The 24985-nt window shown below is 35.5% G+C and overlaps 1 pseudogene; it reads right to left on the bottom strand.

The window, feature by feature from the left end:
• Positions 1 to 629: 629 nt before the first annotated feature.
• On the bottom strand, positions 630 to 3179 carry LOC114488282 (annotated as a pseudogene).
• Positions 3180 to 24985: the final 21806 nt, after the last annotated feature.

Here is a 24985-nt window from a genome sequence, read left to right as displayed (position 1 = left end):
TCTCATATATGACCTTTATTATGTTGAGGCTGCTCCCTCTATTCTCACTTTGCTGAGTGTTTATATCATAAATGAGTATTGTACTTTATCAAATGCTTTTGCATCATCAATTGATATGATCATGTCATTTTTGTCTTACATTTTATTTATGTGATGTCTCTTTTCTATTAAAAATTGTAGCCTTGATTATTACAAAAAATTTCATGACAAATTTTTAATATATTGAAAAGCATTTCTCCCCTCTTTCACAGCAGTGTTATATATAGCAGAGAATAATCAAGAGCAGATTTTTAGATTAGAATATCAATCTTCAAATTAGGCCCAGACACACAGTGGTTTATTGGCCCTCCCCTCCTTTTGTCATAAGAACTAAAAACACACATACACATACAGAAATGTCAAAAAATTTAAGGGACCCTTTCTAAACAGCACACAGTTAGTTCAGTAATTCACATCTTGCTACAAAGTGTATGTATATTATTTCTTTCATGAAACTTTCAGTGTCAACAAGGGAAATTAAGGCTATTAGATTCACAGCTTGAAAATTCACATAAAGGAAATAAAAATATTCTGTGCGTCAGAAAAGGCTCTGCAGTGTATGTAGGTAAAGATTACCATACTTGTTTATTTTAAGGAAGACAGTTGACTTGAGAAATTTTCATAATTGCACAGCTTCTATTGGATGCTGTCTGGGATCTCTGTGGCTGGAGTTCTTCCTGGACAGCCGCTTCAGCTTCTTCCACCTCTTCCTTTGCCTGTTTAGGTACGGTTGTTTTAAAGATTGTATTTCTTTGAGCAACCTCCTCTCCCTGAGAATTTTTCAGTCTAACCTTCATATCTTCACCAGTGTCCCACTAGTTCTGGTTCTTCCGGGTGAGGTCTGTGGGAGGAATGGCTGTGACACCGGCATTTGCAGACCAGGTGTAACAGTCTGGCCTGCCTTTAGCACATATCTTGAGATAGATTTGTATTTGACTGATGTGTCTACAATTGTTCTGATCATCTTCAAGCCTCCCATTGGTTGATCCTGTTCAGTAGTATTCTTCAAGATAAATTTTCCATTAACATCTATGTCTTAAATACAGACATTCCCAGTGGCTGAAGTGGAATGAGAGATGCTAACATCACTGCTGGTCTCTGACTCTTCCATGTCGATTATCTTCCATTTCCTTCTATTTGTATATCCTCTGCGACTTGAGGATGCTTGTGATACTGTCACATAAGAAGAAGGGCTTGGAGAGAGCTTCAGTCTCTTTTCTTCACTTTCTAAGAGTTTTCTGTAAGCACTGATTTCCATGTCCAAGGGTAACTTTACATTAGAAAGTTGTTCGTGATCATTCAGCTGTTGCTTCACCTGATCCCCCATTTCCACCGTATCTCTCTCTTTGTCAGACAATATGCACCAAGGGTTGTCTCTTTCTTTAGCAAGCATGTAATCTAGCTCTTGAATCTTCTCCAAACATGCTCTAGACTCTTTGTAGACTAGAAAGCTGAAATGAAAGGCATTCAGTTCTCATATGACTTTCTACTAGTTCTTCCCTGGCACTGTTGACAATGGAAGTGTTCATCTCTGATGTTAGTCAGGCATTCCCAAGTTTGACTTGTAAGTCTGCCCCAGCCCCTCCTTGTACAGTTTGACCTGGGCATCATGCTACTCTTTCATCTCATGAAAAGCCTGAGCCAGTTTGTGCTCATCCTCAGTCTCACTCCCAGAATCCACCTCACCAAGTGAGTTTCAGCATCCTTCTGGTCTCATTAATCTTCTCCTCATACATGATTTTACAAAACTCCAAGTCCTCCGTAAGATTCTAACAGCGTTTCTCCAAATCCATTTTAAGTAAACTTTCATCAGCTAACTGGTTTTGGGCAGCAGTTAAGGAGGTTTCCAACTGAGCAATCTGATCTTTCAGATCTTCCAATTCTCCCTCTAACCTTTTTTTTTGTCACCAAGTGCAGTAGTCAGAGCCACATCTTTAGAATTCAGTGCTGTTTCACATTCGAGAGCTTGACCTGGGCCCCATTAAGATTAGATTCTTTCTTAGCATAATTGAGGAGCAGTTGAACTTGTCCAGTTCTATCTGCAGCTTGGTGTGCTTGCATGCTGTCTTCAGCACTCTTCGTGCATCTGCCTACTTGGCCTCACGAAGTGCCTTGAGACCAGTGACCTGCAGCACACCTCCTCAGGCAATGACTGTCACCTGCAGCTGCAGCACACTGCTCTATTTCCAGTCTGTGCACCTTGTTGATGTACACCACCAGCCCATCTTGAGCTTGAACAGCTCCTCCCTCTCCTGAAGCCCCAATACATGTGGGGCTCAGTGGGTTTGTATCTGGCTGCTGGTCTGCGGCTGCATGGGGGTGGAGGCCTCCGTGGTGAGTGGTGGGGAGAGTGAAGTGGCGAGGCTGTGTGCAGTGCTGGGAAATGCAGCAGGTTGAAGGGAATGAAGCCGGGACTGCAGGCACACACCAGCAACTCTAGATCACTCAGAGGCCCAGCTGGGGAAGGAAGAAGTACCTGGATGGTGGGAACTGGTTACAGCACAGAGAGCAGAGGGGAACTTCAAATCAACTAGTCCTAAAATGCCCTTTGTGAGAAAATGCACTGGAGCACGCACTCATGCACTAGGAAGTTACCCAGCGAGGATATCAAATAGGTTTTCAATTACTTGCTCTCTCCCCCTTCTGGGATCCCTATTACGTGACTGTTGTTATTCTTGATGTTGTCCCACAGGTGGCTTAAACTGTATATGTTGTTTCCAAATTGCGCATTTGATCCTCTTATTTATCCAATCTAATTTTGTAACTGAGCCTGATTGCTGTTGGCACCTCAGTGGGTAGGACTGACTCAGGCCCACTGGCAGTTAGGATTGACTATGACCAGAGTAGACAAGCTGTTGTGTGAGAGCTTACCTCACTAGTAGAATTTACTGTAGTAGTACCCTTTGGGTATATTATTAGTGAAGCTAATTAGGTGATGCTCTAGTGTGTTCTGAAGTCACCCATGAGGTGTGTTGGTTCTGGGATCTCTGGGATGGAGCTCAGGTACAGGCTCATACCAGCCACTGCCTGACCTGGGCCACCTGGTAAGATATGCAATGTGTTCTGTGGATGGTAGTTGCTTGTGCTGGGCTTGGAGGTGCCCAGGAGAGGCTAAGCTGCAAACTGAGCCTGGCTCTCATTAGTACTGGTGTGGGGGCTGCTTATCAAGAGGAATGGGTCACACTGAGAACAGCACTTGCTGATATGAGGTGTATAGAACCTTGAGAGTCTTTAGGGCAGTCTGTAATGTGAGCTGAGGCTGGCCATTGGGTAACAGCTGCTGAAAGAGGATCTGGCATGTGTGTGAGTTGGATGAGGTCAATTCTCAAGAAATACCAGAGTGGGGCAAGTTTGATGGAGACTAATGTTTGGTGCCCACCTGCACCTGCAGGCTAGGCAGAAGGAAGGCTCAGCAAAACAATTATGGTGCCTGCCAACACTTTCAGAACTGTCCCTCTAGCCTTTACCCTGAAGCCAGGCAATTCAGTTTCTCAAGCTATGTTCCTGGCCTCTTTTGAGCTGCTATCTCAGTGGTGGAGCTCAGAACAAGTGAGTCCATCCATGAGTATTTCTGTCCATGGGCCCTTTAGAAGAAACCCCTGGGACTCCAGCAGCCCTCAGTCTCACTTGAACTGAATACCCACTGATTTTTACAGCCAAATGTTGTGGGAAATCTTCTCCCTGGCACAGGTGGTCTGGACTAGGAGCCTTTTGTGCAGCTGGAACCCTTCACTTCTCAGTGGGGGATCTCCACAGCTGAGGTATCTTTCCCAATTCCTACATGTGGGTATGGGTGTGGTTGTGGGAGCAACCAGTCTGCCTTTCTAACCAGTCTTGATATGACTCCTTTATATCCTTATGTGTATGATTTCTGTTTAGCTAGCCTTCAGACACCCCTGCAATAGAGTAAAGCTAGAAATAATAGCTAAAGGAAACCCAAATTCACAACTATTTCATAATTTTAAAAAAATACTTAAACATAAGGTCAAAGAATACATTTAAAAAGAAAATAGAAAAGAATTGAGACAAATAAAAATGAAGCAAAAGCATACCAAAACTTATGGGATTCAGCAAAAGCAATGTCAAGAGGGAAGGTTAAAATGGTAAGTGCCTACATATATAAAAAACAAAGTTCTCAAATAAGTAACATAACTAAACACTTCAATGAGGTATAAAAAAAACCCCTCAAAGTTAGCAGAAGGGTAAAAATAAATATTAGATCAGAAACAAACAAAATACATGACAAAAAACAACAAATCAAAAGTTTTTTTGAAAAAAAATGAAAGTTGGCACACTTTTAGCTAGGCTAAGGTAAAAGAGAGATTAAATAAATAAAATGGAAAGTGAATGAGGAGACATTACACTTGATATGTAACTAAAAAGGTTTATGAGAAACTACTGTGAATAATTATATACAAACTAACTGGATAACCTAGATGAAATAGATAAGTTCCTAAAGACATAAAACTATCAAGACTTAATAATGAAAAAAATCAAATGTCTGAATAGAATTGTGACTAACATAAATATATAATCAGTAATAAAAAACCTCTCATCAAAGAAAATTTCAGAATTTGATGGCTTCACTTCATTTTTTTGAAAATTCTACAAAACAAGTTGAAAGAACAAAAACACTAGTCCTCATAAACCTTTCAAACATTGAAAAGGAGGGTATACTCCCAAATTAATTTTATAAGAATAGCATTAATATGGTGCTGAAATCAAGGAGAGACAATTATAGGTTATATCCAAATTAATACATATGCAAATATTTCCCACAAAATACTAGTAAACTTAATCCAATGGCATATTAAAATGATCATATATTGTGACCAAATGTGATTTATTCCTGGGATGCAATGAGAGTTCAACATATGAAACTCAATTCACATGACACATAAAAAAAAAGGAGAGTGAGTGCTATAATCACCTCAATATATTTAGAAAGAGCATTTGATAAAATTCAACACCTTTTATGAGAGAAGATGTCAACAAAATATAAATAAAGGGGGTTTATTTCAACATAATAAAGACTATATAGAAGAAGTCCGCAGCTAATATATATCATGGTGAAAAGCTGAAAGAATTTCCACCAAAGTCAGGAACAAAGCAAGTATATCCACTGTTACCACTCTATTCAGTATAATACTGGAAGTACTAGCTAAATCAATTAGACAAGGAAAGGAAAGAAAAATACTTAAGAAGTACAAATAGGCACAGATTAGCCATGGGGATATAAAGCACCATATAAGAAATGGAGCAGCCAAAGAAACTTATATGCACGACCCATGGACATCAACAATGGTTGAGGATTGCCTGAGGGTATGGGCAGTGTTGTGTGGAAGGGGACAAAAGGGAAAAATTGGGACAACTGTAATAGCACAGCCAATAAAATATAATTAAAACTATTTATAGAAAAAAGGTAATGATTCCAAATTAGAAGTGAAGTAGTAAAAGATCTTTTACAGATGACATGGTCTTGTATATATAGAGAGCACCATAAATATGCCACCAAAACACTGTTAGAATTAAACAAAGTCAGTCAAGTTATGGGATATAATACCAACAACAACAAAATCTGTACACTAATAAGAAACTTACTGAATAAGAAATTTGGAAAACAATTCCATTTACAGTAACATCAAAAAGAACAAGATACCTAGAAATAAACTGAAGCAAGAAATTAAAGGGTTCATATAATGAAAACTACAAAAACTGATGAAAGAAATTAAACACAAATGAATGGAAAGACACCTCATGTTCATTGATTGGAAGGTATAATATTGTTAAAATGTCCATATTACTCAAAGCAATCTAAAAATTTGATGAATCTCTATTATAGGTAACCATTAGGGCACTAGAAAGTCAAAATAATATTTTTAAAAAGCTGGGGTATCACACTTCCTAGTTGCAAACTATATTATAAAAGCTAAAGTATTTGAAGGGGTGTGGTACTGTCATAAAGACAGACATGTACATTAGGAACAGAATAGAAATTCAAGAAATCAGCCTATTTATGTTTATATGATCAACTGGTCCTGAATAAAAGTGCTAAAAACACACAATCAGGAAGCTTACAACACACAGTCAGGAAAGAAGAGTCTTTTCTTTACATGTTGGTAAAATAGATATGTACATGCAAAAGGATGAAATTGGAACCATATCTTACTCCATCCAAACTAATATACTCAAAATATATTAGATACTTAACTATAAGACCTGAAACTCTATCTGCTAGTAGAAAAATAGGGGGAAATATTCAGGACATTTTTCTTGGTGATGATTATTTTAATATGGCAGCAAAGCACAGCCCAGAAAATCAAAACTGGATAAAGGAGGCTACATCCAATTAAAATGTGTCTGCACAACAAAGAAAATAATCAGTGGATTTAAAGAGCAACCTACAGAATGTGATACAATATTTATAAATCATATATCTAATAAGGGAGTGGGGAGTGGGCTGGGCGGAAGAGAACAAAGGGGGAAAATTTGGGACAACTGTAATAGAATAATGATAAAATATCCTAAACTTAAAAAAAGAAAGAAAGAAATGAACCCTGGCTGGTGTGGCTCAGTGGATTTAATGCCCTCCTGCTAACCAAAAGGTTGCTGGTTCAATTCTTAGTCAGGGCATATGCCTGGGTTGTGGAGCGAGAGGAAACCCATAGATGTTTCTCTCACACATTGATGTTTCTCTACCTCTTTTTATTTCTCCCTTCCACTCTCTCTAAAAAATAAATAAGTCAAATCTTTCATAAAAAAAACAGAACAAATGGAAAACCTCCAAATAAACCTCATTTAAAAAAAACGGGCTAAGAATTTGAATAGACATTTTTCCAAAGAATACATATAAATGGCCAATGGGTTTATGAAAACTAATTATCAGGGTCATGAAAATTGTAGTCACTTTATACCTTCTAGGATGACAGTTACTAAAAAAAAAAGACAACAGGTTTTGGCAAAGTTGTAAAATTGCAAACCTTGCAGTGTTGATAAGAGTGAAAAATGAAGCAGCTTATGGAAAATAGTATAGAGGTTCCTGCAAAAAGTGAAAGATGGAACTTCCATGTGATCCAGCACTCTCGCCTCTGGGTATTGACCTAAAATAATTGAAATAAATATTTCAAAGAGGTGGTATCACACTCTCATGTTCACGAAGCATTATTCACAATAGTCAAAGGTAGAAACAACCTAATGTCCATTGACAGATGAATGAATAGTAAAGGTATTATATGCAGTGGAATATTATTCAGCCTTAAAAAGAAGGAAAGCCTACAATGTGTGATAACATGAATAATCCTGGGAAAAATTATTCTGTTAAACTTAGCCAAATACAGAAAAACAACTACTTCATGATTCAACTTACATGAGGTATCTAAAATAATCAAAATTGAGGCAAACAATGAAATTGTGGTAGCCAGGGGCTTCGGGGAAGGGGAAACGGCGAGTTGCTAAACAACAAATACATTTCAGTTCTGCAAGGTGGATTAGATCTTCTGTACAACACTAAACTTATAATAACAATATTGTGTTTATACACTTGAAAGTCTGTTAAGAGGGTAGATCTCATATTAACTGTTATAATGACAATAAAGGTTTTTAAAAATGTTGGATATGTGTGTATGTGTATATATGTTTTTATATATAATATATAAAAACATTTTTTGATATATATAAACATTTTTACATAGGAACATGATGTTTTCTATGATGTGTTTCTATGTAAAACATTTCCTCTTACTGGCAGTACTTTCATGAAGATTATATTTTTCTAAAAGTAATTCTAATGCTGTATAGATTTCAAGCAATTTGCTCTCTTGGAATATAAATGTATCTTGAAATATTGCAAAACAAGTAAACTGTAAACAGCAATTAAATACTACAGTTAAGAAATAATTACAAAGTTGTTTTTATTAGCTGTTAAACTATACAAACATGTTCTACCAAGTGAATGGTACTATAGTACTGTTCTTATGGTTACATTTATGTCATTCAACTCTACAAAATTTACACTGGCTTAATTAAATGTTATTAAAGTCTATTTATTAAATTTTCATTTAACAAGTATTTATTTGGTTTACATTATGTGCCAAAACTTTGTAGTAACTTTCTCTCAACCTCTAATTTTGATTTATTAAAAATATTCTATCTCCATAACTTCCTTCACAAGTACATTTTCCATTCTATGTTCCCATTTACATAGGTTGAGTTTAAAATAAATTACACACTGAAGATTGTGAAAAACATTCCAGACTATGTAGAGAATATTAATGCATTTAGAGCTAATATGTAAGTACATGAGCTCTATTAGGTGAAAGGCCATTTCTTAACAATTTAAATTCAATCTGAATTATATCTTTAAAATAGAAGATTCAGACTTTTACTGAACCACTGAATATAATTTTTATTTTTATCAAGTACTTAGATATTAAAATAAACAGCAATTTGATATTTTATACATCTTGATTTTAGTCTCTGAAGTGTGCAGCTATTTTATATATATATATGTATATATATATGTGTATATATGTGTGTATATATATATATATATATATATCACTGTAGGTCAGTGATATTGTTTATGACCAAGGTAATTGTATCACATAAAGTAAAGAAGGTAAAAATGATGTTGGAATAAAGAAAATTGGATATACATAAGTATACTTTGAATTACATGAACTAGTTATTATCATATAAAGCAACAGGCTTTTAATTGTTTTCATGAGTTGTTTATCAGGATAAATGTGTGCTTACAAAAGTAAATGTCACCAATACAAACTTCTTTCTAAGTGAAGACGATACCGCCAAAATAAATTTCTCTATATTATCTGTGAAAATAGAGTCACAGCCATATGTTGTAGTTTTAAAGTATGCTCAAGAGCCCCAGCTGGCATAGCTTGGTGAGTTGAGTGTGGGCCAGTGAGTCAAAGTGTCTCCAGTTCCATTCCCAGTTAGAGCACTTGTCTGGATTGTGGATCCAGGTCCCTGGTGAGGTGATACAAGAGAGACAGCCACATATTGATGTTTCTCTCTTTCTCTGTCCCTTCCCCTCTTTCTAAAAATTAAAAAGGATAAGCAATTGGTGAATTATTGTCTGTACATGAAAAACATTCCAAATTAACATGCTTTCCACTCAATTCATTTGGCATTTTTTATTTGTGGAGTTTAAACTCTTGGCAATATGTGGTAATTATATGAATAATGTGTGCTTATTTAACTGGAGTCTCAAAAATCACTTTGAATCTTTTAATTTGACAACTTCCATTACTAACAACTCTCTCTTATTTAATATTGAAAATATATTTTGTAAGCATTATTCTTTTCTATATACCATTTTGAGCATTTTCTATTTTTAATTATTAATGCAAAAAGATATATCTTCATTTACTGTTATTCTACATCATTTTAATTGATTTATTTGCAAACTAAATTTTTGTTTTGTTCCAAAATACCCTATATAAATAGTATCATTTTATAGGTAATGACTTTTAACCGTACTCAGTAAAATTTTGGACAGAGAGCATCAAAAGAGGTTACCTTACATCTTCAGGACCAGTCATTTCATCTTGTGGGTCATAGACACAGTCTGTAGTCTATTCCGTTTTAATACAATTTTATGTTCATATCAGTTTAAAAATCCAGGAAGAAAACTATATTGTAAGTGGCTACTCTAATAATTAATATAGAGACACTGTGATTTTTGGGTCATTTCATGTGTATTGGTACTATGGTAAAGGTAAAAAAGTATTGAAATTAAATAGAATACTAACCACATGGATTGCAGAGACCATCTGTTTTTAAATGATCATGTTTTGGACTCTTCATATTTATTATATGTATTTTTATTTGTTTATCTTCACCCCAGGACATTTTCTCATTGCATTTTTTTTTTTTTTTTTTTGAGAGAGAGAGGGAGAGAAAGGGAGAAGGAGATATAGAAACATCGACGTTAGATACAAACATGGATTGGTTGCCTCCCTGATGCACTCCAGCAGGTGAAGGGGCATCAAACCCACAATCTAGCTATGTACTTTGACCGGGAATGAAACCTGTAAACTTTCAGTTCACAGGATGACACTTAAACCAACAGAACTACACCAGCCAGAGCTATATTTATTATAGATAATAGTATTGTGGAAGTGGTAAAATAAAGACAACATTTTAAAAACATCCATAGGAGGATGATTTAACTTTTGTGTGTCTTAAGTAGGGTTGCAAGTTTTTACTTAATTTTCCCATTGTAATAATGCCTTATATTGCCATATTTTGTGGTTTTTACATTTATAAAACAGTTCTATGTAAAATGCTCCTTTTAATTTCACAGTAATCCAGTTAAATTCTTTTTTAAGTTTCCAATTACAGAGAAGAGAACTGATCTACAAGTGGTTATATGACTTATTCCAGATCACATAGCCAGGATTTGGCAGATATAGAACTCAAAATTAAAACTTTGATTTTTAGTCAGGATGTCTCAGTATATGTAATACATGTTACATTTCATCAAATGATAAAACATATATGAGATTTCATAAATTCACAAGATATCTGCACTTTATCATGAGTTTCTATAAAACATTGCAATATTTAACTAGTATAACTACAGTTACTAAATATACAGGACATTTCATGTACTTTTTATCTATCTTGCTAAATTTCTGGAGATACCACTGGACTCTCATTAGGTTCTAATAAATTCAACATTACAGATGTTTATTTTTAAAAAATAAAATGTTAGACATATCAGCATATACATTAGTACTGTCTTGATGAATTATTGGAGTGACACATGATTTTTATCTCTAATGATTATGTATTTTAAATTTTTTTAAAGATTTTATTTATTTATTTTGAGAGAGGGAAGGGAGGGAGAAAGAAAGACAGAGAGAAACATCAATACATCAATGTGTGGTTGCTGGGGGCCGTGGCTTGCAACCCAGGCATGTGACTTGACTGGGAATCGAACCTGCGATGCTTTGGTTCGCAGCCTGCGCTCAATCCACTGAGCTATGCCAGCCAGGGCATATTTTAAATTTTTAAAAACATTTTCTGAAGATTAACAACTAAAAATAACTTTAGATTCTTAATTGTGGTAAAAGCATAACATAAGCAGGTTTGACATAATACAAGAGCAAAGAAGAAAATATCTGTCATAATTACATAAGAATGTTAGTATATTAATTTATAATATCTAGTGGCTATTTAATGCTATAGATAACTTGATTCTTTATTCTTTATAACTGGAATTAGGACATGGAATAGTAAAGTCATCCAATCTTACAAAGAAACAAGTTAGAAACAACACGTGAATATCCAATTTATCAAAGTAACAATACATTTTCTTTTTTATTTTTTTATTTTTTATTTTTCGTTTTTTAAATTTTTTTACTGTTGTTCAGTTACAGTTGCCCTGCCTTTTTCCCTATTGCTCTCCTCTGCTCCATCCCCCTCCACTTCCACAGTCAATCCTGTCCTCCCATTGTCCATTGCCATGAGTTTTCTATTTGGGTTCCTTGGCTTGCTCCTTCCCCTTCATTCCCCTGTTATCTTCTTTCTTACTCCTCTCTGGTCACTGTTAGTTTGTTTTTATATTCATGTCTCTGGTTCTATGTTGCTCTTTTGGCAGTTTTGTTGATTAGGTTTCTCTTATAGGTGAGATCATATTGTATTTGTCTTTCATTGCCTGGCTTATTTCACTTAGCATAATGCTTTCTAGTTCCTTCCATGCTGTGGAGAAAAGTAGGAGTTCCTTCTTTTTTTTCTTCTGCCTAGTATTCCATTGTGTAAATGTACCATAGTTTTTTGATCCACTCATTTATTGATGGGCACTTAGGCTGTTTCCAGCACTTGGCTACTGCACATAATGCTGCTATGAACATTGAAGTGCATAGGTTCTTTTGAATTGGTGATTCAGGATTCTCAGGGTATTATCCCAACATTGGGACTGCCGGATATTTAGTTTTCTTGAGGAAATTCCATACTGTTTTCCACAGTGGCTATACCAGTCTACATTACTACCAACAGTGTACAAGGAATTTTCTCCACAACCTCACCAGCACTTGTTTGTTGATTTGCTTATAATAGCCATTCTGACCAGTGTGAGGTGGTATCTCTTTGTGCTTTTAATTTTCATCTTTATGCTGGCTACTGATATTGAGCATTTTTTTCATGCTTATGGGCCTTCCAGATATCCAGAACTCATTGGAGAAGTGTCTGTTCAGGTCTTTTGCCCATTTTTAAATTGGATTGTTTGTCTTCCTGGTGTGGAGTCATATGAATTCTTCACATATTTGGGAGATCAAACCCTTGTCCAAGGTGTCATTGGCAAATATGTTTTCCCATACTGTTGGTTATCTTTCCATTTTGTTTATGTTTTCTTCAGCTGTACAGAAGTTTTTAGTTTGATGTATTCCCATTTGTTTGTACTTTCCTTTCTATTCCTTGCCTTAGGAGATATATCAGTGAAAATATTGCTGCATGGGATATATAAAATTTTCTTGCCTATGTTCTCCTCTATGACATTTATGGTACCATGATTTTTATTTAAGTATTTTATCCATCTTGAGTTTATTTTTGAGTATGGTGTAAATTGGTGCTCAAGTTTCATTTTTTTTTTTGCATGTGCTTGTCCAGATCTCCCAACACCATTTGTTGAAGGGGCTAGTTTTATGCCATTGAATGCTCATATGCCCTTTGTCATATATTAATTGACCATACTGATGTGGGTCTATTTCTTGGCTCCCTATTCTGTTCCAATGGTCTATGTGTCCGTTCTTATACCAGACTATTTTTATTACAGCAGCCATGTAATATAGTTTCGTATGGGGTATTGTGATCTCTCCTATTCTGTTGTTCTTTCTCAAACTGCTGATACTATTTTCTGGGAGCCAGCCCAGCCCTGCTGTCTGACACAGTCACAAAGGGAGCCGCACATCTGCACAGCATACACGGCAGGGGAAAGTACCTGGCACTCCTTTGCTTAATCATTGTATAACTACCTGTGCTTAGGGTCTGTGTGATTTACCCTGGGGCTGGGACAAATGGCAATTCCACAGAAGAAATACAGTTCTTCAGAAGTAAGCAAGAAAATGACAGCTCATTGGAGAGTGACTCCCCACCAGAGTGTCCTCCTAAGCAGGTTAGAGAGATTAAAGAATGGGAATGGAAAAGACTCCTGGAATTACTCCTTACAAAAGCCCCTACACCCACCCTTATTACACAATTCCTCACAAACAAGGCTCTGGGAACTAGACATAGATTCAAAAAACACATTTGGTCAGGATTGTACCAGTATCCATGGGCTGTGCCCCCTCTAACTCCTAGGCCCACTGATCCCTTTTTACCCTATACTGGAATCTATCATAAAGTGACACGATGGGTAAATATAAATGGGTATTGGAAAGATTATTATACACTCCCCTTCTATGAAATGCTTAAGCGATCAGGGCTCCCATGGTTTTTATTGCCTAAAAAAGTCAGACATCAAAGATGGAAACAAATAATAAAAATGCATCAACACTGAAGTGAATGGGAGGCAGCCAAATGGACTGAATAACACAAAAATTATTACTTGCGTGGAAAGACAGGGTTCTGGCACTGAAGTGAGAAGTGAGAGACAGATGCTAACCACACTGACCATGAAAGCCTTCCACATGGCCTTTGCCAATGAGCTAAAACAATCCTGTGCCAATCTATGTGCCCAGCTTGCAAGTTTAGAATATATAGATTAAAATTAAGTTAAGCTTTAAGAAATTAAGGTGTTCTATAACGTGGTAAAATGTGTTACTGATTAATTGCAAAGATTAGGAGCTAAAAGCTTGCACAATAATATGCAATAGACAGCTGCTTCCTATTATGTCTGTGTCATATTTTCTGCAGAACAATGACAAAGCAAATATGCCTTGAAAACCTCATTTTTTTATTGCTTTCACATATGTCAAATGTACACACCCAATTGTATAAAAATAAAGAACTCAAGAGCCCAGCAGAGATGCCTGGCTGTTGAGCTTGAAAATGCACCTCTCGTGTCATTCCTCCACCAACACCATCCCGCCATTGGGAATCCCTGGACCTGCTGGAGCTGGACTCCGGCAACTACTGGAGTCATTAATAGTTCCATATAAATATTTTAAATATTTTTTCTATATCTATGAAATATGTCTTTGGTGTTTTGACAAGGATTGTATTGAATATATAGATTACTTTGGGCAGTATGTACAGTTTAATGATGTTAATTCTTCCAATACATAAACATGGTATATACTTCCACTTTTTTGTGTCTTCCTTAGTTTTATCTTCAGTGTTCTTTAGTTTTCTGAGAACAGATCTTTTTACTCCTTGGATAAGTTTATTCCTAAGTATTTTATTTTTTTTGTTGCTATAGTAAATGGGATTTTTTTTTGTCTAATTTCTGTTTTTGATACTTCATTGCTAGTATACAAAAATACATTTGATTTCTGAATGTTGATTTTTCATCCTGCTGTTTTGTCAAACTCCTTTGATAGATCAAATAGTTTTTTTGTGTGGAGTCCGTAGGGTTTTCTGTATACACTCTCATGTCATCCACAAACAGTGAAAGTTTACTTCCTCTTTTCCAATTTAGATGCCTTTTTTTTTTCTTTTTCTTGTCTGATTGCTGTGGCTAGAATTTCTAGTACTATGTTGAATAAAAGTGGTAACAATGGATATCCTTGTCTTTTTCCTGATCTTAGTAGGAAAGCTTTTAATTTTTTTCCCATTGAGTATGATGTTGGCTGTAGGTTTCTCATATAATAACTTTATTATGCTGAGATATGCTCCCTCTACTCCCACTTTGCGGAGTGTTTTTATCATAAATGGGTGCTGTACCTTATCAAATGCTTTTTCTGGATCTATTGATATGATCATGTGATTTTTGTCTTTCTTTTTGTTTATGTGATGTATTACTTTTACAAATTTGCATATATTGTCCCACCCTTGCATCCCTGTGATGAATCCCAGTTGCTGATGGTATACCATCTTTTTGATTTATTGTTGGATCCAGATTTTCAATATTTTGTTGAGGATTTTAGTGTCTGTGTTCATCAGCATTACTAGCCTATAGTTTTCTTTCTTTTTTGTGTGTGTTATTACCTGGTTTTGGAATCAGGAAAATACTGGCATCCTAAAAAGAGCATGGAAGGCTTCCCTATCTTAGGAATTTTTGGAACAGTTTTAGAAAATTTGGGGTTAGCTCTTCCCTAAATGTTTTGTAAAATACTTCTGAAGCTACCTGGCTCAGGGATTCTTTTGCCAGGAATTTTTCACTGCTTCAATTTCACCAGCTGTTATTGGTCTGTTTGGGATTGCTTCTTTTTCTTGACTCAGTTTTGGAGGATTATATGTTTCTAGAAATTTGTCCATTTCACCCAGGTTTTCAAATTTCTTGGCATATAGTTGTTCATAATAATTCCTTACAATCCTTTGTATTTCTGTGGCATTGGTTGTCATTTCTCCTCTTTTGTTTCTGGTTTTATTTGGATCTCCTCTCTTTTTCTTGTTAGGCTGGTTAAAGGCTTCTTGATTTTATTTATTTTTTCAAAGAATCAGCTTCTGAATATATGCATCCTTTGAGTTGTTCTTTCAGTCTCTATGTCATTTAATTCAGCTCTAATCTTTTTTAAATTATTTATTTCAATTGTTGTTCACTATCTTTTACTCCCACCCCAGCCCACACCACCAGTCCTCCCCACCTCCCTCCCATTTCCAGTCCCCCCTAGTTTTTGTCCATGTGTCTTTTATACTTGTTCTTGTAAGCCCTTCCCCTTTTCCCCAGAAATTCCCTCCCCTCTCCTCTCTGGTCACTGTCAGCCTGTTCTCTGTTTCAGTGTCTTTGGTTATATTTTGCTTGTTTGTTTGTTTTGTTGTTTAGGTTCCTGTTAAAGGTGAGATCATATGGTATTTGTCTTTCACCCCCTGGCTTATTTTGCTTAGCATAATGTTTTCCAGTTCCATCCATGCTGTCACAAAGGGTAGGAGATCCTTCTTTCTTTCTGCTGCATAGAATTCCATTATGTAAATGTATCAAGTTTTTTGATCTATTAATTTACTGATGGGGGCACCAAGATTGCTTCCAACACTTGGCTATTCAGCTCTAATTTTGATTATTTCATTCCTTCTACTCTAGCTGGGCTTTGTTTGTTGTTTTCCTAGTTTTTGTGGATGTAGGGTAAGGTCATTTATTTGAAAATTTTTTGTCTTTTTTCATTAGTCCCATATTGCTATGAACTTTAATCTCAGGACTGCCTTCACTGTGTCCTACAGGTTTGGGGGATTTTGTGTTCATTTTCATTTGTTTTCAGAAATTTTTTTATTTCTTCCTTGATCTCATTATTTACTCATTCATTGTTTAATAACTGTTATTCAGTCTCCACTGATTTGATTGCTTTTCCAGTTTTTTTTTTTTCTCCTTGAGGTTTGTTTCTAGAGTCAAGCAATTGTGATCTGAGAAAATGCTTGATGTGATGATTTTAATTGTCTTGAATTTGTTGAGGCTTCTTTTGTGTCCTGTCAGGTGGTTTATCTTTGAAAGTGTTCCACATTTTGCTTTTTTTGGGTGAAAGGATATCATTCATATATATATATATGTATATATATATATATATATATATATATATATAATCACTTAAGTCCATTTGATCTGGTGCATTGTTCAGTGCCAAAAACATCAATGTGTGGTTGCCTCTCGTGAGCCCCATCCTGGCGATTTGGCCTGCAACCCAGTCATGTGGCCTGACTGGGAATTGAACTGGTGACTCTTTGGTTCGCAATCCGTGCTCAATCCACTGGGCCAGTATTTTATGTGATTTAAAGTACAAACAAATAGTGAACAAATAGGAGTTCTTTTGGAGAAGTACAACAATAACCACGGCATTTTGCTCAACTGGAAAGTAAATAAGACTTATTAGAGGGGGAAACAAATGTGAGCTAACTTAAGAAAGAATACTGTTTATGCAAGGTTAGGTGAGGAGAAGTAATACAAGTAAGGGATAAGAACATGGCATATTGTGAGGGAAAATAAAGTTTATGACAACAGTAAGAAAGGCCAGGAAGATGGCAAAATTGATTAAGATCAGAGAAGGATGCTATGTGGGATTTGGAATAACAATAATAACTATATATATAATCTGATTAAAAAGAATAAAATAGGAGGCCAAGAGTAGTGAGTTATTTGGAATACGAGTGACATGAAAGAAGAAAAATTAAAATGCAATATTTAAGGGAGCAAAACAAACAAAAAAACACAACAAAAATAAAAACAAAAAAAAACTGAAAAAAAAGATGAAAGAGAAATTTTAAAAAACACTCAAGTTCTGATGAAGAGCAGGGTGAAATTTGTCTCAGCTGTTGGTGTTTGCCTTTTGACTTCTTTCTGGATCTGTCTCTGGTTTTCTTTCAGTTCCAGGTCCCAGGTGGGTTGTCCAACTTCTGGCAACACCACTTGTATCTCCTTCCTCTGTCTTTAGAGGGAGCTTCTGGTGATATCAAGAGGGTGAGGTCTCTGTGACTGCTCTGGGAGGACCTCTTCAGTTTTCTGGGAAAATTGTGAGCGCTTTCCTCCTGCCCCCGCACCTCCCCTTTTAGTCTATCCCAGCATATTTCCAATAATGTATAGTTTCTGTTTAAATAGCAGTCCATTTCACCAGGGCAGGGGTAATCTGTGTAAGAGTGTCAGCTCTCTCCTGCTTGGTGTAATCCGCAGCTCTGTGTGTGAGCTCAGACTGGGTGGTGCGCTGAACTCCCCTTGCTGTAGCCTTTCTTAGCTTCCTGTTTTGATGGCCTCAGTGAAATAGGGCCCTAGGATCCAGTGTACTTTATCTCCCTGTGGAGAGTGCAGAATAGGCCCTTTTAGGCATTAACCTTGCTGTTTTACTCCTGCAAAAAAAAAAAATAAATAAATAAATAAAAAGCCCCCAGCTGGTTGTTGAGCTTATAAAGCTGGTTTTGTAGCCCTAGGTCCTGGGTGTGCAGGTGGAGGGTGCTTGGGCTCCAGTTGGTTGGGCATCATCACTAAGTGAATATTTTCAGGTTCAATTCCTGGCTAGAGCATATCCTTGTATTTTGGAAATGTTTACATTTGGGGTCCAAGTATCTCTCTCACATCAATGTTTCTCTTCCTTTCTTTCTCTCTTCCTTCCCTTCTCTCTAAAAATATTGAAATAAAACATTACAAGATAAATTTAAAAAGGTGTGATCTGAACACCTTTTATTTATTTATAGCCTATTTGAAAATATAATACATTAACAGATTAATTGTTTTCATTAAATTCAATAATAGTAATCCAAAGAACCAGTGTTTTCTTGTATTCATCTAGCTTGGTAAAGGAGGTATCTTGTAGGTGGGTTCAAACTTTGCATTACTGCAACAGTCTACTCGGTTGTGCAACCAAATGATTCAGTAGGTTTTTTTAGGGCTTGTTTGACATATTCTTGACCCTTCTTCCTCAATATACCCTGAAATATTTGCTTTATTAATTAGATACCAAGTGACTAAGTCCACAAAAATACTCCCACAGACATAGTAATTCTGGACACTGGGAATGTATGTGTTACACATTTTATTATAAGCTAAGGTAAATGCATTTTGTTTTAATGAAATGAATAGCTACTTTTTAATGATAATCTAAGGCCAAATCTATTCTATGTTTGAACTCACCTTATTAGATCATGCAAATAAATCTATGAGGCCCAATTGCTGAAGTAAAAAAATGCACCTTAAAGAGGTTTAAAGGTGTTTGCAGTCATACAACTCTTAATGTCTGAAAGACAGAGGCTATTTGATCTTTATTATATTAGGTTATTATTACAAACAGTTCGATGAAACTTATTTCATGCTTGTTTGAAGTATAATATTGAGAAGCATCTTCATAAAATTGCAAAATATCATCTTTTAGGTTCAATAAGAGAAATTTCTCCTGTTTGAGCCCCAAAGATTGTTTGTCCTGAATGAATGAAGTGACTTACTTTTTATTCTTTGGACATGAACCATCAATCTTATTGTGTGTCAGGGCTATGTTTGTAAGCTACATATTTTTCTGTGTGTGGTAAATTTGATTCGTCATTTTACGGGACTGTGTTTTAAACATTATAATATTCATTTTCCATCACTGTTGGCCTAAATATTTATGCATTGTTGCCTTTCTAATATATTCTGTTTTACTAAATTAAGATACACTTAGGTCTACAGTGGAATTAATTCAGAATGTGCCCCAAATTAAGTCAGGATACAGTCTAGCTGTCCAGAACAAGAAACTTGCTACGCAACTCAGAGCTGTCATTTAGGTCATCCTGACCTGTCATAAATTCTAACATTTGTGTCTTATAACTAATTAGGAGGGATAATTGTGACACCATACTTGCCACAGACACTTCTGAGTATGTCTCTGAATTCAGAGGTAATGACTTGACTTGTACCCTCTCCCCCAACCCCGCCAAAATCGTGTCCACTTAGGACTTTAGACTGCAACCTTATTCAAAAATAAAATCTTTGTAGGTGCTTCAATTAAGATGACATCTAACTAGTTTAGGGTAGGCCCTGAATCCCATGACTGGAGTCCTTATAAAAACAGTAGAAATGTAAATATCTTAAAACTATTCAAATCACATTGTACTAATAGGGTGACCTAATGGAGCTAAATTATAAGCAGAAGGTGTTTTATGAACGTGAGCTGAGAACATAGGTGCCACAGAGATTAACCAAATATTTCATTGAATCAAACTATCATGGACAGCCACACCCATTCCACAAAAGGAAGAGATTTGAGGCTGACAAAAGAACACTGAAAGACTTCGTTTTGAAGTTCCCTTTCCATGACAATGGATTAGAACAGGGAATACCAGCTTTTGAACTTTTGTCTCAGTGGCTCTTTTGTTCTGTGCTTGTACATCTGATCAAACCTAGAGTCTAACTGATACATTCTTTTTTTGGAAAGCTAATACATTTAGTAAGTAAAATTCCATCCTTAGAGATCCAGAAATATTTTGAGTAACCTTGTAGATCTTCATGCTGATCCGTTATGCTGGTTCTAACATTTAGTGTACTCAAATTTCTGTCTTTGACAATGTCTTATAACATTCTTAAAAGAATGACAATATAACTACCTTACAGAAATGTATATTATAATTCAAACTATAGAGAATAAAGAATTAAGTAACTTTATTTTTTGCATATAAGTAGCTCTAGGATCTCTATAATTTTAAAATAACAATAGCAACATTGATAATAGCTTGCTTTTATTTTGGTCTAAGCTTCTGTTTGCTTTTCCTTTTCACTTAAAATTGAATGTGCAGTTCAGTCACTGTGTTCACTAATGTTATGAAATCTGTAAAGCTGGTCACTTTTAACTTTTGAAATTTTTTATAATATAGTAAATTTGAGCTAGTGTACTTCATATACTCACATTCAGAGAAAAGGAAGAGACGTTGAGTCAGGAGAATGACAACCTATTACTAACATACAGTGATGTACAGCTTTTTATTTCTGCCATCAGAGAAGCTGGCAACTTCCTGCTAAATGGCTTTGTGTTCAATACCCATTTGCTGGATGAGCTGTGCTATAATTAGAGCTTTCACTAAATCATTACCACATTAGACCACTTTCTAGTGCCCTCTCCAAAACCTGCAGGGCAATCCCATCTTTCCACTCCTGGTGGAGAGCTTCCTTCCGTAATTCCCTCAAGTCAGTGCTTCTCATCCTCCTACTTGAAAACAATCTAAAAAGTACTCTCTGATAGAAGGAAAAGTGGATACTTGAATGTGGGAATGTTTCCTGATCATGAAACAAACAAAAACACTGACATAAAACCTTCAAAGGAACTTGAAACAGCGTGGAGCAGTTCCTTGTTATTTAGTTTGAAGGGCATTTATGAGGAAAAAAGGGAGAAGTGGAGGTTGATGTTAAGTAATTTTTGGAAAGAAGCATGAGTTGAGGATTTGGGTGTCTTCAAGTGGGAAAAGTTCAGTACCAGATGATTTAAAAGCTAAAAAAAAAAGAGAAATAATTAACTATTAGGGTAGTTTTTTTCCCCCAACAACAACAAAAAAGCAAACAGTAAACAATAGTACCAGATGACCTGGGTTTAGTTTTGCAGCACCTCCCTCACTTACTACCTATTACACGATTAGTGTGTGCTCCTTTTGCTTCATTTTTTAATCTGGCATCTTCCACATATAGTTTTATCCCCAAACTCCTGTCTTCAAATCAACTGCCCTATTCAAAGTGCCAAAGTCAGAATGCAGTTGCCAGTAACTATGGTAAGAGGCTCATGGTTTAATCAATACAAGTGCAGTATAAGGTATCTAGGCTGTCATTACACTGTGGAAACCAGATGGTATGGGGATGAAGAAAAAGGTATCTTGAAATCCAGTATTACCAGCTAACAGCTACTATGAGTCTCAGTTTTCATATGTGTAAAATAAAGATATTAATATGTGCCCTTTCTGCTTCACAGAAGTGCTATAAAGGTAAAAGCCTGCTTAATCGCCTTCACAGGCGATTAAGGTAAAAGCCTGTTAAAATTCAAAATTAGTAAATAAAGATGAGCTACTGTCCTGGTGAGAAAGAGAGTAAAATTATGCCTACTGCTAAGACAAACTTTTAAAAAAGGATACAAAACACATAGATATTGAATTAACATAGAATGTGTTTTATGTACAACAGACTTAAATATTTCTGGCTTATTTTCACCTTTACAGTGTAGAGCTCACCTGTGTGTTAAGTCCTGCTGACACTTTCAGTATTTCACCATAGGAAACAGCAGCTTCCTTGCTGAATGGTCGCTATCCTTTATGTACAGATGTTGACTCATTTGGAGTGAATACACTATAAGAAGGAGAATTGAGATTTTAATTTACTAAGCAGGGAAGCAAATTATGTAATTAACTGTTAAGCAGTTAAGCAGAAAAGTAACAGAAGTAATGTTGTAGGGAAGATGTTGGGATCACATAAGACATAAATATTTCTGTGAAACAATTGTTGGGGTTAAGAAATCTACACTATGTATGACCTTACCAAATTATATTCCACAAAAAGTGAAGAATACTGGAACTTAAAGTTTTGCATTGTTTTCTTGAGATTTCATCTTTATTTTCAATAATCCATTTATTTTTCCTTTTAACAAAATAGTTTATTTTGTTGTTATGTGGTCATTTTTTCTAAGAAAAAAACATATATCATCAAACCTTTATTATAAAAAAATAAAAAGCACCTCTTTATAGACCAAGCTTTATAGGGAGAAGGAAGATACTTTTATGAGAGTTTTACAATAAATTGGGTATGATATAGTGTAAATTATGGGGATATCATCTCTTGAAGAATATGGCCCTGATTATAGGTAACATAGCACATGTTTGGTAAAGCAACTGATTATAGGTAACATAGCTCATGTTTGGAAAAGCAACTGATAAACCCAAATGGTTTGAATCATTTTATTTAGTATTTTTACAAGCCAGAAGTTTACTGTTAACATTCAGTGAGATGTAGAGAATTATTGTGCCAGTAAGATTACACACAATGAAATATATTACAAAATCATGTCACATCATCTTTAAAAAAATTAATATTGTGACTCTATTTAAAATTATTTTGATTATATTTGAAATACCCAGGATGTATCTTCATGTTTCCTTTTAAATGAAGCTTAGAAGCTTGGTTTCAATTGTTTTTGTAATGTCATTGGCCTGAATTGCTTCATCACTAATAACTATTTACAGTGTGATGGAGAACAGTTAGACATTGAAAAGGGGGATTCACTGTAACTCAGAACTCACATCAGCGGTTCCTGGAAAGTCACTGAAGGCTAAAGACTTCAAGGGACACTCCTGAGCTCATTCTGATGTTACTTTAACTTAGCTCTACCTTAGTCTCAGAGATCAGAAATGATGAGAATTTCAATTGCTTTGCAGTCTAGTGTCACCGAATTTTGACCCTGAGAGCTAATGGCTCAAGTTTTAATGATTATGTGAGTTGCTGTGTATTTTATTAGCATTATTGAGGACAATGGATATTTTCTAAATGGATTGCAATAACTTTGTGCAGGAAGCTCATAATGGCGATTAATTTTGATTTTATACAACAGATGTTTGCTCAGTGCCAAATAAACCTGTTCAATTTACCCCATGTCTTAATGTACCCTATCTATTATTTACATGTGAGCACATGCACCACTGAGAAAAGTAATAGCAAGGGCATGGCAGGGGTACATCAAGACATCTGGTGAGGTGATTGCTTACAAAATCAAAATTCTTGGCTGCAACTCAAGATTGAACATAATTTAGAAGTAAGATCTTCTCTGTGTTTTCATCTGCCTTCACTGCCTAGTATTTAAAACTTCATACTGCTAACTCTCAGGAAATCAGTGCAGGTCTAGTATATTTTCTGATCAAACACATCAAAAGAATGTGGGGTGATAAAATTAATTTTGTTTTCTTGTTCTACATATTTTATTGTAATTAGCATGTATAAATAAAATAAATTCTTCACAAATCTAAGAACACCATCTATTTTCAACAACCTGATGCAAACGGTTTTGTGGGTTCTCTTCTACTTGGAGGGTAACTATATATAGGTGTTAATTTAATGAAGAAAATTTAGAGCTTACATATGAAAAACTGCATATAAGTGGGTGGGAATGTCAGAGAGGTAAATTTTTTTTAAAGATTTTATTTATTTATTTTTAGAGAGGGAAGGGAGGGAGGGGGAGAGGGGGAGAGAGAGAGAGAGAGAGAGAGAGAGGGAGAGAGAGAGAGAGAGAGAGAAAGAAACATCAATGTGTAGTTGCTGGGGGTTCTGGCCTGCAACCCAGGAATTGTACCCTGGCTGGGAATCGAACCTGGGACACTTTGGTTCCCAGCCTGTGCTCAATCCACTGAGCTATGCCAGCCAGGGCCAGAGAGGTTAATTTTTTAAACTAATAAACCTTGAGGTAATTAAAAAAAATAATAAAAAGTAGTAGTAGTATGCTGACTTTAATTATTTCTATTTTTTTTCTTACAGCTGCTTCATCTTTCTTCTACATGGTATAATTGTCCCAGAATCCCTTAAAATCCAGACCAAATGTCCTTTTCTCATCCTGGATTACAACATTTAAACTGGAGTGGAGAGAGTGACCAATAGGGCTTGCATATCAAGTACTGCATGAAGAAGGCAGTCCTCGTTTAATTGGTGTAGCACTGCATTAGATTTGCCCTGCATGTATCCTAGACTTTAGATATACAGAAAATGGAAAGCTGTATCAACTGATGATAACAAGAACAGAAAGGAAGAAAAGAAAACTACAAGGCTCCATAGTTAAGTTTTTTAACAGGTTAAGCCCTACTAGTTAAAAAAAAGGGCACTCAGGTTAAATCTGTCATTGGAATAGAAACCTCCTCTAATTCAATCTTTCCTTTAGAATATTTCCACTTCAAAATATGAATTATCAAAGTAGTCAATCTTGCTAACAAAATTTAGGGGGAAATTGTATATTTTTCATTAATCTGAGAATCACTTTTTTCTCTAGATGATTATTTTTCTCACAAAGCATTAGATCCCATGACAGCTGTTTAGGAAACTTTTACCAGTGTGCATTAACTCTTTAGTGTAAAAAGCGGAGAGATACACTTTTCATTTATGGACTTGAGACTGCTTTGTTACTAGGAGAGTTCAGAATGCACCTCACTTTTCCATTTGTTTTGAGTCAACAAGAAAAACTTAATTCAATCAGAAGATGTGAATATTACATCATTTTAAAGTTTTATTAGTTTATTGAGAATAAAAATGCAATGCAATATATCTTAATTTAGTTTAGCCTTTCTAACAGCATGACAATTCTTTAATACATGGTATTTTGAATAATCTAAGTAAGAAAATTTTATTTGGTTTTTGGGGGAGTGTTGTGATTAGTGATTTTATTGAAAATTCATCATGCAAACACTTTTGAATTTTTATAACTAA

The sequence above is a fragment of the Phyllostomus discolor genome, chromosome 2, assembly GCF_004126475.2.
Source record: "Phyllostomus discolor isolate MPI-MPIP mPhyDis1 chromosome 2, mPhyDis1.pri.v3, whole genome shotgun sequence".
NCBI lineage: Eukaryota > Metazoa > Chordata > Mammalia > Chiroptera > Phyllostomidae > Phyllostomus > Phyllostomus discolor.
This window is presented reverse-complemented; position numbering and strand designations above follow the sequence as displayed.